General features: G+C 41.9%; 1 long non-coding RNA gene across 1 annotated transcript; it reads right to left on the bottom strand.

Annotated features, from left to right (window-relative positions):
* Positions 1-10264: 10264 nt before the first annotated feature.
* LOC146762125 (uncharacterized) lies at positions 10265-14289 on the bottom strand. The gene is made up of 3 exons (XR_014943008.1): positions 14196-14289; positions 11768-14100; positions 10265-11050 (listed from the first exon to the last, which is right to left on the bottom strand). It is a non-coding gene; the product is annotated as an uncharacterized LOC146762125 (long non-coding RNA).
* Positions 14290-14560: the final 271 nt, after the last annotated feature.

Raw genomic sequence — 14560 nt, 5'->3', positions numbered from 1 at the left:
AACAGAAGCTGAGCAACAAACACATCTACCAGATGTTACTGAGATATAGATAGTCTGAACTGCTCAGCTGAAGGAGCTCGAGTTCTGCCAAGGGATTTTTCCTGAGCACTTCTTTCACCATGGATCTCCTCGCTCTTGAGGAAGCTGTCACAAAGTTGGGGCAAGGAGTTTCCAAGCTGTATCTAAGGTTCAACAGGGAGTCAAATTTTAACAGCTTCAGATACATTTTCCCTTTCTTCTTTCGCACTCTTTGGTAAGAAGAGATCTTTGACCACCTCGAGGATAACTCGTGAATGGAAACTTTGGGAGGGACTTAGCATGCTCTCAAGTAACCTCTTCCATTAGGAGACAGGATTGTCTGTGAAGGGACAGAGTAAATCTCCTCCTCATTGTTCAGCCCAAAGCCTGGCCCTCGCAGTCCCTGTGGATCCATCCAGGCAGCGCCACTCGGCTCTGTAGACTCCACTCTGAAGCGACAGAGCCATTTGCAGGGGTGTTTGCACTGCTTATATCAGATGACTTCTGCCCTTTTACCACAAATCCTCCTTGTTCAGCTTTCATTCTTTGCAGGCTGTTTCTAAGACTAGCTCGGTACATCTTGTTGGAGTTGTTTGTTTCGATTCTCTGATAACCAAAATGAAAAATATCGGCTGAATTTCTAAATAAAACAGCCAGACCTCAGAAGGTGAGTCCCCAGGCAATTCCTGCGGAGGGTAAGATGGTTTTCCTGAGACACGAAGTGTTATTTCAAGCCAGCACAAAATACCTCGTGTGCGCTCAGCAGCTGGGAGCTGCACTGATCTGTCCCTCGACACTCTACACCGCACCTCAGTGGGCTTGTAATGCTCCATCAGCCTTTGTACTTAACAGGCGTACTGTTCAAATTATTTGTAAATTTCTGTGATTCCATTCCGCATGAGTTGGCAATGAGTCAGCGGCGGCTCTTCTAGATCAGCAATACAGCCTGAGCCAGTTTTTTGTTCTCTGATAGTTTTTCCCTTGCATCAAATGCGGCCCAGTCGCATCAAGAAACCCCACCAAAATCTCACAGATAAAAAATAATCTGCTATTCACCTTGTGATGACGAAAAGCTTTCTTGATACTATGAAGGAAGGCACAACTTTTTCTTCGAGATAGATCTCAGCACTGGTAATTTCTTATCCATGTTAGGATGGAGGACTGAGGAAGTACTGATATGGAGAGAAATCCCTGAAGGAGTTGTTTCCCATCCATTCCCCAGCATTAGCTTCCCACAGCCTCATTTGGGAGAGCACCATTTCCTGGCCTCACCATGCAGAACAGGGGCACTAAGGGCTCGAGCGCACTCTGCCAGCTGTGCTCAGTGAGCTGCAAACAATTCTGAGCTGGGCTGAGCTGCCTTCTGGCCCATGTGGCAGCCCTCCAACTTCCTGTGCCCTTTGCGCTTCTCATCAGCCTGTGGTGCTCTCAGGTGTGCTGTCCTCCATGCTGCCACTGCTGCTGATGTGTGTGACGGCACAGCAGGGGGTCAGAGCTGGTAATAGGGGGAGATTTTCCCAGTCTGATCATGTCACTGCTGGCTGTTAGATTGCCAGAAGGCCAGGGGATGCTATGGTATCGTGTGTGTCTGTATGGCCTTGTGTTAAAGGGCAACATACATATATGTTATAGCCTCTAGTCCCCTTTGCTCTCAAACATTGATTCTTTCCAGATTACTCAGTGAACTCCTGCTTAAATTCCTAATTCCTCATCCAGAGTCAACAATTCTCCTGCCACTGTATCCTACGCAGGCTCCTTAAAGCAGCTGCTCTCTTTTCCATACTCACCTGCCCAGTACAATATATGCTGGGCTTTGAAGCCCTCTGCACATCCTGCCCTAACCCTTAAAATAGCATTTATCTGCTGTGAGGAGCTACTGAGTCATAGAATGGCATGGGTTAGAAGGGACCATAAATATCGTGCAGTTCCAACACCCTCACCATGCGCAGGGATGCCACAGCTCTGGCTGCCCAGGGCCCCATCCAGACCAGCCTTGAACTCCTGCAGGGACAGGTATCCACAGTTTCTCTGTGCAGCCTGTGCCAGAGCCTCATCACCTCATGAGTAAGAAATTTCTTCCTGACATCTAACCTGAATTTCCCCTCTTAGTGTTTAAAGACATTCTTCCTTGACCTATCACTGTTACACAAATTTGTCCCCCTTCTGCATATAAGCTCCTTTCCAGTACTGAAAGGCCACAAGTAGATCTCCCCAGAGCTTTCTCTTCCCCAGGCTGAACAAGCCCACTCCTCAACCTGGCCCCATAGCAGAGGTGCTCCAACCCTCTGACCACCTTCATGGACCTCCTCTGAACCCACTCCAACAGCCAATAGCTCCACATCCTTTCTGTGTTGGGAAACCCAGGGCAAGACATAAAGCCCAAACTTCTCCCTGGCCTTTTCTCCCTGCCCCACTCCCACCCTAGGCCAGCCCTGCAATATCTGTGCAACTTCCCTGGCACCCAAAATTCCACAGGGCGTTCATTGGAAGCCCAGGGGAAGCTGATCACAGCATCCTTCAGCTGCTGGCTGGCGCAAGCCCTTTAAGAAGAGAGAGAGCACTCAGCTTCAAGAGGCTGAATGTATTTTTCCCTCTCAGGAGCCGGCTGGCCAGTCTTGGCTTGCAGTATGAACACAAGTAATTAGGAAATCTAGAGCCAATAGGTGTGTAGCATGCCAGCACAGAAAGCAGCAATAGCAGACGTGGCTGGAGTCGGCTGACTCGCCTCTCTCAGGACTCTGAAGAAGACAATGAATCCCTGTGCCTTTGCAAAGCATAGATCAGCCCCTCCTACTCAGGCATTCAGCAAATACATTTAACTTTTCTGACCTAATTTAGCACAATATATATTCTCTTTTATAGAAGAATTTAATTAACAGAATGTGAATAAGATCTCTTCCTCCTACCATCCCCCCAGCACACAAATACAGAAAGCACTCCAAAAATTGTTCCTGGAGGTTTCTTGTCTTTGAGCAGATGTTGTTCTGGAAGGAAGGTATCAGGCAGCCTTGATCTTACTCAGCTTTGAGTGACACTGTCTGTCCCATTGCTCCCTCCATTTCTCCAGGGACTGATGAGCTTGAAACTCATGGCTGTATTCTCATCCCTGGTTTCTGCCTGAGGTCAACATGTTGTAATTCGCTGGTGATAAATCTGCTGCATTACTTCCACATGCCCTTCTGCCATAACACTTCTCCATCGGGATGCTCAGGAGCACCACAGCCCAGAGCTCTGCCAGCAGAGATAGAGAGCCAGGCTGTGCATGCATGCAGAGGGGATGGCCAAGAGCACGCTGTGTAATGAATGGCTCTGGGTTCTTTTAGTTTAATGATTGTAATAATATGTTTCATTTATATAGCACCTATTTGCATGGTAATATGAGCAATATGTGTGCTTTTGTGAAATGAGAGATGACAGCAAATGGATTAAAAACTAAGATTCAACTTGAAATGAGGGAAAACAATCAAATGAATCACAGAGCCAAGCAATGGCAAATCATTATTCTTAAATCACCATAATAGCAAAACAAATGGAAAATACACTGTTCAACACTTTTTCCTTGTCTGAAGGCAAATGCTGAGTGACACTGCCAAGCTTATGAAGAAACAGAGCCTGGTTCACTGTCTGTGTTTCACGAAAACCTTCAAAATAGGAAAGATTTAAGTGGGGCTTTAGTTGCCTATTAGCTGTGTGCTGGCTCTACTTCACACGTGGGCTTGGACACTTGCAAAAAGTCGTATCTCCTAATCCTTGCATTATTCATCTTGTCACTGGAGTGAGAAAATGTATTTTTCCAAACTTTAAGCCCCTTCAAATTTAATGGATTTAGAATTGGACAATAATGGGGCAGTGCCTATTAATATTCAAACACAATTTTCTCATATGTAATTCATCAGCTTCTTCAGCCCCAATTAGTTTTTGTGAGGCTGTCAGTCGCAGGTAATATCAGTGCTCTGTTCATCTCTTCCACCTTCTCCTCCCATCACTTCACCCATATTCATTATTTTTATTATACCAATCCTCTCTACCCTGGACCGCCAAGCCTTCCCTGCGTTCCTATTTCTCCTAATGACTCACCTTCCTCTGTAGCACCGTAGAAGTGATACAGCAGTTTATGTACAAGTAAAGGAATCTTAATTTGGGGACTCAGAGTAGTCTACTCTTCATTCATTCATATTTATAATGACTTCAGCTGCTCTGTAAAACTGCACTCATAGGAAATCTCGGCTTTCCCCTTGAACGCGTATCTTTAGGCTAGTATGGTTCTGTTTATTATGATGTGTTTTATTTAATGACAAAGCTCTTCCCTACTGATTACCCCGCATAAATATTTCAAATATTTGGTGGAACAGGGAGAATAGATATCCCTCTGGCTGGTGACAGGATCTGCTCCGTATTAAAGAGCAACACCAAGGGTGGCTCTCCTGTCAATTTAGAAAAGACACACTGTAATTCAGATTAGCAAACATGCCCTTTCCCATGCTTGTAAATGTACACATCTGGACATCATGAAAATGTATTAACACGCGGGCATATTTTCCCCTTGTTAGCAGCTGGTCAGCTGCAGTTTAATCATGCTCCAATGCAGATGATGGCACAGCTCTCCTTGACTCCATGTGTCAAAATGTTTACTCATGATTTTTATGTGCGCTCTCCCATTCCTTAGAGAGAAAATATCAGTGTGATTGAGGATATTTTAGGGAAATATTGCAAGTGCCTTACGCCCCTGGGTGCCCTCTGTTCCTTATCACTCCACTGCTGGTAAATGCAGCTCTGACACACAGTCGATGAAAAGGGGTGGAAGCCAATAAATAATGTGGCTAATTAAACTGTGGCATTGAAATGCTTCTCTCTCCTGCACGTGGCCTGGAGAGCAGGAGGCTGTGCAGTGTGGTGACTGTCCAAGCTCCTGCTACAGCATGGGGGAAGAGAGCACGCTCCCAGAGGCCCCGCAGAGCAGACAGCACTGGGGCTGGCTGGTGGGGAGCGTTGGTGGGGGCTGTCATGGCTGCATCCCTTGCTCTGATACCTCCAGCTGCTTTTTGCAGGGATCTGAGCAGCACTCATTTCCCATTTAAACAAGAGAGGTGGCCTGAGCTTTCACGCAGCTCGCAGGAAGACTCGTCTGGATGCTTCCAGCTGAAATTCCTGGGATTTAAATCCAGGCTGAGCTTGGGGTGCAGTTCTGCAGTTGCCATTCAATACCCAGTCCCTCGGTGGCACAGAATTGCCATACCCGTTACCTACTGCTGTTTATATGGACCAGACGCCTGTTAAATGCAAATAAAGGGCATTTGCCATGCTGCTGCGAAAACAGGATCACAGCTGTTTCACCCCCTCCAGCCCTACAGGCACTGTGCTGCTGTCGTCTCATCTCAGAAGAACAAACATCCTGATTTGGTGCAGTAACTATTTTTCCCAGTATTTTGTAAGCCCAGTAAAGCCTTTTTCTGACAGGGTTCATCAGATCCCTGGTTCAGGAACCAGAGTCGAAGAGTCCTGGCAGAAATCTGACCTGGCTGGGCTGTGATACTGGCTTAAACATTCTTGTTACATGATTTTACAAGCGCTTTCAAGCACCAAAGCAGTTACCATCTGCCCGCAAGCCCCCGCTGAGCCACAAAGGAATGTGCTAGGAGATATCCCTCAATAATGAGCTGCCACATCAAGCAGGAGTTGGCTGGTTAAATGATGAGCATAAGCTAGACACGGTTCAAGCTAACCTAGTGATCATGCCCTGGTCAAAACCGCTGTGCACAGAAAAGCTGAAGAAGCAAAAGAAGGAGTGTGGTGTATGAGAATATTTATAACTCTTCTGGGAGACTGACATTAATTACCTTGCCAGCTGGACAAGCTCACAATGAACCAACATCCCACAGAACTGCCATGGTCCATCCAAATTGGGAATGCACTTTGCTAGCGAGCTGTCACACACATATTTATAAGGCACTGTGATGCTGGGAAGTGGTTTTGCACCATACATAGGCCACTTTTTTCCTTTATATTTGTATTTCATATAGTAGCAAGATGCAAAAAACACACATTTTGTAGGAAAAAAAAAAGCCCAACATCTTGGCACATATGTTGATCATTGCTAGACTTAATTTGGTGCTATTGAAATGTACACATGATAAACACCATAACGACTCCAATAAGCTGGTTTAAGTTAGAATCCCAAGGAATTAAAAGATGATGTTTTGATCACTAAAGATCCTATATTTTCCTGTTGAAACAAGAGAAACATTTTGAAAACCTCCAACATGCTAATTTCAAAATTGAGGAAGGAAATTGCTCATTGTGTACTTTGTCCATTTTCAATTACATGCCAAAATCTACCAAATACTGCTTTAATGGGACATCTGTCTTAATAACCTGTATTCTTATTCCTAAAAGAGAAAACTCAATGGCATGTTTTTAAAATTCAGATTATTTTGGAATGAACAAGATAATTACAGGACAGTTCTGCCTTCAGTTTCCTCGCACAGCTTAAAAGTGCAGTTTCTGATTTCCCCATATGGCTACAAAGCAGATCAGGTAGGAAGTATAGGCTAAAATACTTTTTAAAATAGGAATTTATTTATTAATTTACTTATTTTACATGAAATGACATTCCTTATCCTGAGAGACAACAGGAGTTGAAGCTCCTGCTGAAATCCATGGACACCGGTGTGGCACAACCACTGGCAGGACAAGATGAGGGACAGGGTCCTGAGAGGGTTTTGGGTGCTCTCTGTTCTGTGTTCTGCCTTGGGTATCACCTACTTTCAATGCAAGTGATTTTAAAAGCACAGAAGGATTAGATCCCTGTTTTGGCTGCCAAGGTTGTGAAATTTGATCAAAGTAATTAGCAACTCACTAAATACTATTTGAGGTATATGTATTAATTAAGAAAAAGTGTGTGAGAGAGAACGTTCTTCATGGGCCTTGTTCTTTATGTCTCAAAAGATGCTAAATTTCCTCTCTCCTTCTAGGGAGCTTTCAGCTCTCCAGAGTACAAATGCAGCCTTCTCTTACTAAGAACAGTGTACTATTTTTTCAATTAATAACATCTGTAAATACCCACTTCTAATGACAACTGCCATTCATTTCCAGCTTTAAAACAGAATTTGTGATTTTCACTGTGACAACAAGGACAACAATGTTAAGAGGCTGAAGAACACAATCCGTTTTGCCCATACATTGTTAATAAATGAAACGTGCATCACAAAAAAACTGATTTTAAATCTTTTTTGTCCGTGATCTTAGAGCGTTTAGGTACAAAATCCATCAAGATAATACGTTAATGTTTAATAGTTAGCACATCAAACTCTGCTCTGAATAAACACAGCTCTTTTACTAACTCAATTCTATTTTCTCCAGTGTTTCTTTATACTGTCATAGTTTATTTACTTCAATGTTTTTGAAGCGCTAATGTAGTCTCTTTGGAGTGCACTAGAAAACAGAACCCATTGCACTACTTGTAAGCTATCATAGCACAGCACTTTGAGATTATTTGTTATTGTTGTCAGTTTATTAAGACCAGATAAAGTACTAGGCACAAACACAATGACTACTCTCTACTGTAAAAGGTTATATGCAAAAAGACATGGAAGAAAAAATGTACTGAGACCCCTAGTGCAGTAAGCAAATTTAGACCATTCCAAAATTAATGAGTTCTGGTGTAAGAGATTTTTTTTTCCCCTCTCTTCCACTATCTGCAGTAGTGGTGGTAACTAATTGGGAGCTCTGCTCATGCTGTCTGAACTGTGACTTGAAGAAGAGCTATGCAGCCAGACATGACAATTTAATTGTTCTTATTAGATATCCACAGGCAGGACACAGATACTTGAGAAGCTTCATGGGGCATTTGTTTAGTTTTCCTTCACTCATCTCCCTCTGAGGAAGGGCTGAGTGCTCCTGGAGAAAGCCAAGCTAACCTTTGAGGCAGTAAAAGCCTTGGTCAGAAATACATAAAATCAGCTGAGATCACTGTACCGAGACCAGTTCTGTTACCCACTTCCTATTGCCTTGAAAGAACCAGAATGCCTCAGCAACAAAGCTCTATGGAAAATCTGGAAAACAGTCCTGCAGGGAGATTACATATCCATCTGTTTATCCATATGTCTGTCCATCCATCCATAGGTCATGGCTGAAGTATCTCATACTGATCTAGCATGCTTATTACAGGCGCTAGAGACTGCAGAGGTGCACTTCAGGCGTTGAGAGGCAGGCATTTAAAGTCCTTCAGATGGTATAAGGTATGGAAGACATCTTCATAGAAATGACAGTGAGTGCAAAGAGAGACCTACAAGAGACTGGCGCCTTCTGGAGAGACAGCTGGACACCATGCAGGCTGCCTGCTGTGTCAAAAACGCCTTAGTTTCGGCAGCAGATTCTTACCCTGTATGACTCAAGCCTTTCCACGAAGTTCTGTGCCACTGAGGAGAAATGCCGCAATTTTCTGGTTCTCCCAACATGTATGGAACACAGTGTTCTCATTCATTTTTCAGGCTACAAGCAGTCAATATGTTCTCAGTGAAATGTAGCCTGTTTAATTCCGTAATGCATTGCTTCAGCAGTAGGACGCAACATGCCGTGTTTTAACGGTCTATTAAAATGCACCTTGTGTTATTCCAGAAGCTCAAGGTGGAGGAACTTCATCTTCCCTAGGACTGTACTAATGGTTAATTAATACTTGCCTTGTTGTGTGTTATTGCTATAATAGTGCATTTATCAATAAACAACCATTTAAATGAAATACATTTCAATGAATTCATATTTTTATTTAGGGGAAAATAGATTGTTGTAAGAGAGTAAAGGGCTCCTACTGCATCCCATAGTAATTTTTTAGAGGTGTTAATTTACTCCAGTACGCTGGAAATGTGATAATCACAAACAATATCTTTTGTGCTAAGATTTCTTCTCAATAAAAAACAACCTCAAATGTTTGGATGGTGAATTTGCACTTGGTCATTTATATACCACCACAAGGATAGGATTTTTTAACACTCCTTTTCCCTTACACAAGGGAAAAAAGGTCATGACACAGAAGACAGATATACTAAACCATATGTTCCCTTCTGTTTCTGTGAGTGGAAGAGAGCAGACAGCTGCACATCCCAGCAACGGGATAGATCCACAAGTAGGGATTGCCAACTTGACATTGCCTTTCAGTGCTGCAGAGAAACAATTCTCTAACTCTGGAAGGACCTTCTTTGTATGGTAGGCCTTACTCCCAAAGCTGCTGTCATGAAGAATACTGGTGTTGCTCCCTGCTGCGTTTGCTGGAAGTGTCAGAGGTCAGCTTTCACCACTGGGGAAAGAACAGAAACCTTGGGTCACAACTGATAAGCGCACATTTCAAGTTATTTAAATAGCTGATGCTGGAATCCAGTGTTTGTCATTTGGAGCCTGATTTTGCAATTGACTGCTTTGCATTTGGAGGATGTGCTTTTCACCTTGTGTAATAAGGATACAGCACATAGCCATGCACACCTTTGCATTTACAGAACTGTAAAAGTGCCTGGCCTTGCTATAAGTCTCTTCTCCTCTGCCTTCAGGCACTGGTTTGCATTCTTCAGATATGGATAGGAATCTAAATAGGATACAAAATCCAAACCTGATCCCCGACTATGACTAGAAGATATCACATGGCCTTGTGATCTGGCCAAATTTGGTGTGCCACCTTCATAAATCCAACCTGCAGCTGAATAGTTTCTTTACATTTATTTATTTATTTTCTGAAGCAGCTGTACGCTGTTAAACATCAATGGCATGTCCTCTTTCTTTCTCCCTCCCCCCTCCAGATTCCAGTCTTTGACTGGTAGTCTAAATAGTATCTCTGCATAACATGTGTGTGAGTTTATAAAGTAATTTGGACTCTCAGGATAAAGCCCAACCTGGGACAAGGTGGTAGGTAGTTACCACTGATATCTGGCTTCGCTTTGAGTAGTATGGGAGACTGCTTATTCTTGCTCTCAACTTTGAATTCTGATTGAATATGTATTCAATTTCTCGATAATTTCTCTAATAGGAAATGAAAATCCAGGTAGGAAGGAAGAATTATTAAAAGCCACTGGCAATCTGTTCAGAAAAGTACAATTATTTTCACCCTTGTCTGATAGCATTAACTCTGCTGCAGATTTCAGACTTCTAACATTTGCTGCTTCTAACTTCTGCTTTAAAAAAAGAATCCCCAGCTTTACACCATTTCTTTTTTTTTTTTAGTGAAATATTGAAGGTACTGACGGGAAGCAGCGTGGTGGATACAGGGCTTCTGAAAGGCACAAAAAGGCACTGAAACACCAAAGAGACAGTCTGATAAAATCTAGAGTAAAAACAAAATAACAAAAAAATGGTCATTATGTAGTGTTGCAATAAATTAAGAAACATAATTTATTATTATTTTTAGCAGTTTCATTTACAGAAGTGCCCAAGGACCAACAAGAAGGAGAGTTTTAACAGAATAGGTACAGTTCAGTTCAGACACAGAATGAAGATAATCCTTGCCTGGTGGAGATGAAACATGATGTAATAAACATGACAAAAAATGATAAGGAAAAGGATACATCATTTATAAATACTATAAAAAGATGATAGATTCTTCTTAAGGTGCAGCTTCTTTAAAATGTTTAACTACTTTGTGCACATTAATAATCCAGTGCTAGGTAGAACACTGGATAAATGTAATTCCTGTTTGGTTAATAAAACATTCTCCATAAAGGACAAAAAAAAAAAACCAGACGACCCCAAACCAAAACAGGAATGCAAAGGTTCTCACAAGTCAAATAGTGCATGTCCCTGCCTCAAGGCAGGATGGGCCATAGCTATGACAGCGGCACTTCTCGAAGTCTGACAATGGTGGAAATTCCATTACAAGGTCTTCTGAAAAAATATTATCTTACATGAACGTATTAAGCCAATAACCAGAAACTGAGCCCTGAAACAGTCTTTGTACTGCAAGAACGAGAAGTAACTGGTTGGTAGCTCTCCTTTGGCAGGTGATACCCCATGTCAGCTTTGTTCTCAGTTGCCTTCTCTGCCAGAAATTTCTCTGCAGTAAAAGAAACAAGAGCTTTGTCTATGGATGAATTGTACAGCTCGGTACATCTACTTAGTAACCATCCCTTTGCCTCAGAAAAAACTGGACAAATGGATGCAGAAGGCCCAGTTCTTTCCCGGCCTTCTAAAACGTGCTTCATAGCAGAAGTGGTGCTTTAAGTGGACATAAAACACAGAACAAAAGGATACTATTAGTCCTATGAGCCAATTTTTCTGACATAATAAGTAATTTCATGAAAGAAATTAACTACAAAAAGTACAGTTTGGGGGTTTGTTTAAGCCAGTGCAGTATAATTAGACTTTAAATGGAAATTTGTATTACATGTTCCTACAATCAATTTTAAGTTTTTTTTTTCTTTTTTTTCTTTTTTTTTTTTTCCTTTCTTTAATGCTTTGTTTTCTCCAGTGACCACAATTGGATTTCTTTCAAATAGTTTTATGACAAATGGACTCAAATCTTAGGATTATGTATTACAGTCTTAAAAACATACAGATATCAGAATAAAAGGAACCAAGGAGTATTAGAAGATAAATATTAGTAGAATAATTTCTTAATTACTCTTCCCATGATGTTAACCTTGTCTAAAGTGAGAATTTGATCTGTAAATGTGTTGCTAATAAAGCTAATTCTCTCTAAAAAATAAAATACCTATCAGCATTTCTCTTTACCTTTGTTCCTCTTTCCCAACTGTATGCCCTTTATAATTACCTCATATTTTGTCTTCTCTGTTTCTTCTTTATTTCCTCATCAGGCAGAGAATCATCTTCTGATGCTGATGTCATCCTTGCCAGATCCTGTGAGTTTATTTCAATGACTTTGCTGGGGCAGATAGTAGGGAACAGTCAGTAATGCTTGCTTCTGACGGATTATATTCTACATGATTTTCACTAGAAACACAGTTTTGTGGGTTTTTTTTGCTGGTATCCCATTGAGCTGGAGATACAAACAGCAGGGTGCTTCATCTTGAAAAGATGTGCAGGCAAATAGTTTGGGAAAGGAGCTTGGGGAAGAGAGATTTGCAGTCTGAAGCTGCCAATACTGCTTGTTTTTCTGCTGTAAGGGATAGTTCTTCTTGACCACAGCTAACTATTAATTTTAACTTGAAGCATGAGAGTACATAGTCTCTCTGACAATAATTTTTATAAAGCGGAGAACACTGCTAGGAAATGAAGTCAGTCTACTCATGTGGGCCATGAAGCCACGGCTTTTCTGATATGCTCAGGTTCACAAATGATTTGACTCCCTCGAGTTTCCTTGACGTTTTTAATTAAAATTTCCTGTGTTGGTGCTCTGATTTTATTGAATATGACAAAGATTTCTTGGCACTTAATTTTTTTTTAAACCAGGGCTGCTTTAAAGCCGTCATGTAGTATAAGAGAACTCTGAAGTAAGTATAAATGACATCACTTTAACAACATAATGGAGACATTGGCGGCTATGAGAATATTTGTATTTCTTTTTTATTTTATTATTATTATTATTGTTTTGAAATTTCAGCTTTGCGTGTAACTGAAGACAGGGTGACAAGCTGGGAGAACTTCTGTACTTTTTAAAGGAAATGATTTTCAGATATGAGTACTGCTGATGTTGTCAAGAGAGCTGGCAAGCATTATTTTCAGAACTTTTTCACGGTGCTTTCACTCCACGGACCTCTTTCTGTAGGAAGGAGATAGGAAAAGAGGAAAACCTGAAAGGCTGGAAAAATAAGAAACTTGCTGGTGGCCATAAAAGACTTCAGTACACACAAACATTCCTCCTGAAGGTGTACAGCCAAGACTGTAAGGTTGCTGAGGCCAAAATGAGAGCAAACAAGAGGGAATACTGAACTACAGCCAACATATTACAGCACATAGGAGCAGTTGTAACCTGAACTCTCATCCATGCTCTCAGTGTAGTTCAATATTTATCAAGTCACTGGATAAACCATATGTTCCAGAACTGTCTTCTCCTTCTGCAGACACAGCTATTTTCTCTGTATTGTACTTACTGTGTCATTGAACCATTGAGTAACTCAGGTGTGAAAGGATCCCACAAGGTCTCTAGTCATGCTCAAAGGAACAGTTAGTTGCAAGAGTGCACCAGGTTGTTAAGGGCTTCATCCAGCTGAGTACAAAAAACCTCCCTGAATGGACACTGAAAAACTCTAGTTCTTAACAATGAAAAAGGTTTTCTGCATCTCAAGCCTGGATTTCTCATTTCCATTTTTGTCCTCTGTCTCTCATCTTCCAGGCATGGGCCACTGAGGAACCCTGCTCTGTCTTCCTGATAAGCTTCTTGCAGGTGAACCCAGGCTGCTGTGATGTCCCTCTCAAAGCCAGCCCTTCTCAGGTTGGACAAGCCCACTTTCCTCAACCTCTCTGCAACAGCTGAGTGCTCCAGCCCCCAGTCATCTTGCCAGCCCTCTACTGAACTCTCTCCAGCTTATACATTGCCGTTCTGTACTGGGGCCCAAGACTGGAGGCACTGCTTAGCTGTTGTCTAACAAGTGCCAAGGAGAGGGAGGTAATAATCTACAGACTTCCTCTTGCTAAATTGGCTCGTGTTGCTGTGGATCTTCACCCCTGGCCCATGTTCAGCTTGCTGTCTACCAACACTCTCCTTTCAGCAGAGCTGTTCCGCTTGGACACATCCCAGCCTGGACTGGTGCAAGGGCTGTATGTCAGGTGCAGGACTCAGTCTTCATCCTGGATGACTTCCATGAGATTCCTATTGGCCTATGATAGGAGACAATGTCAAAAACCTTGCTGAAGTCTTTTAAGGTGTAGCTGAACTGTTGACATTCACTTCCCAAATCATCTTGTTGGCATTTTTGAAGACAGGTGTAATATTTGCTTTTCTCCACTTGTTGGGGACCTCCTCTGAACCCTACAACTTCTCAAAGATGGCAGACAGCAGCAGGATAAGGATATCAGCAAGCCCTCAGCTCTTCCAGAGAAACCATCTGATTCCATTGGACTGTATGAGCTATGTGCTTGCAAATAATCCTTGTCATAATCTTCATCCATTTCTAGTATTCCTCTTTGCACAGAGGTCTGGGAGACCTTGTTGGTGAAGAATGAAGGGAAGAATGTACTGAGTACGTCTGACTTAGCTGTGCCTGTTATAACTAAGCCAAGTACTTTATTCAGCAACTTACCTATATTTTTATCAAATTCTATGGATTGTTTTTGTGCTTGGTCCTGGACTGGGGATTTTTCAGTCTGTAGGTAGTAGATCCTTTACTGAACCTGTTCCAGAGATCCAAAGAGTAAACATCGTCTTTATTTATTTATTTATCAGTTTATTTGTATCTCTTTTAGTTGAGCCATTCACAGCTCATGGCCATGCAGTCAAGGGATAGAAACAGGCTGAATGTTCTTTACCTAAATAAAATCATCACTTTTGCATCTGTGAAGAAAGCTTGAAATTATTTGGGTTATTTTTTATGTAAGTTCCTCTCAGATTTTTATACTTTTTTGTGTTATCATTATTATCTTTTTTTCCCTTGAATAATGTGTAAGG

The sequence above is a fragment of the Coturnix japonica genome, chromosome 2, assembly GCF_054131305.1.
Source record: "Coturnix japonica strain WE chromosome 2, WE-NBRP24, whole genome shotgun sequence".
Lineage (NCBI taxonomy): Eukaryota > Metazoa > Chordata > Aves > Galliformes > Phasianidae > Coturnix > Coturnix japonica.
Note: the sequence above shows the minus strand (reverse complement) of the source record. Positions and strands in the feature narration are given on the sequence as shown.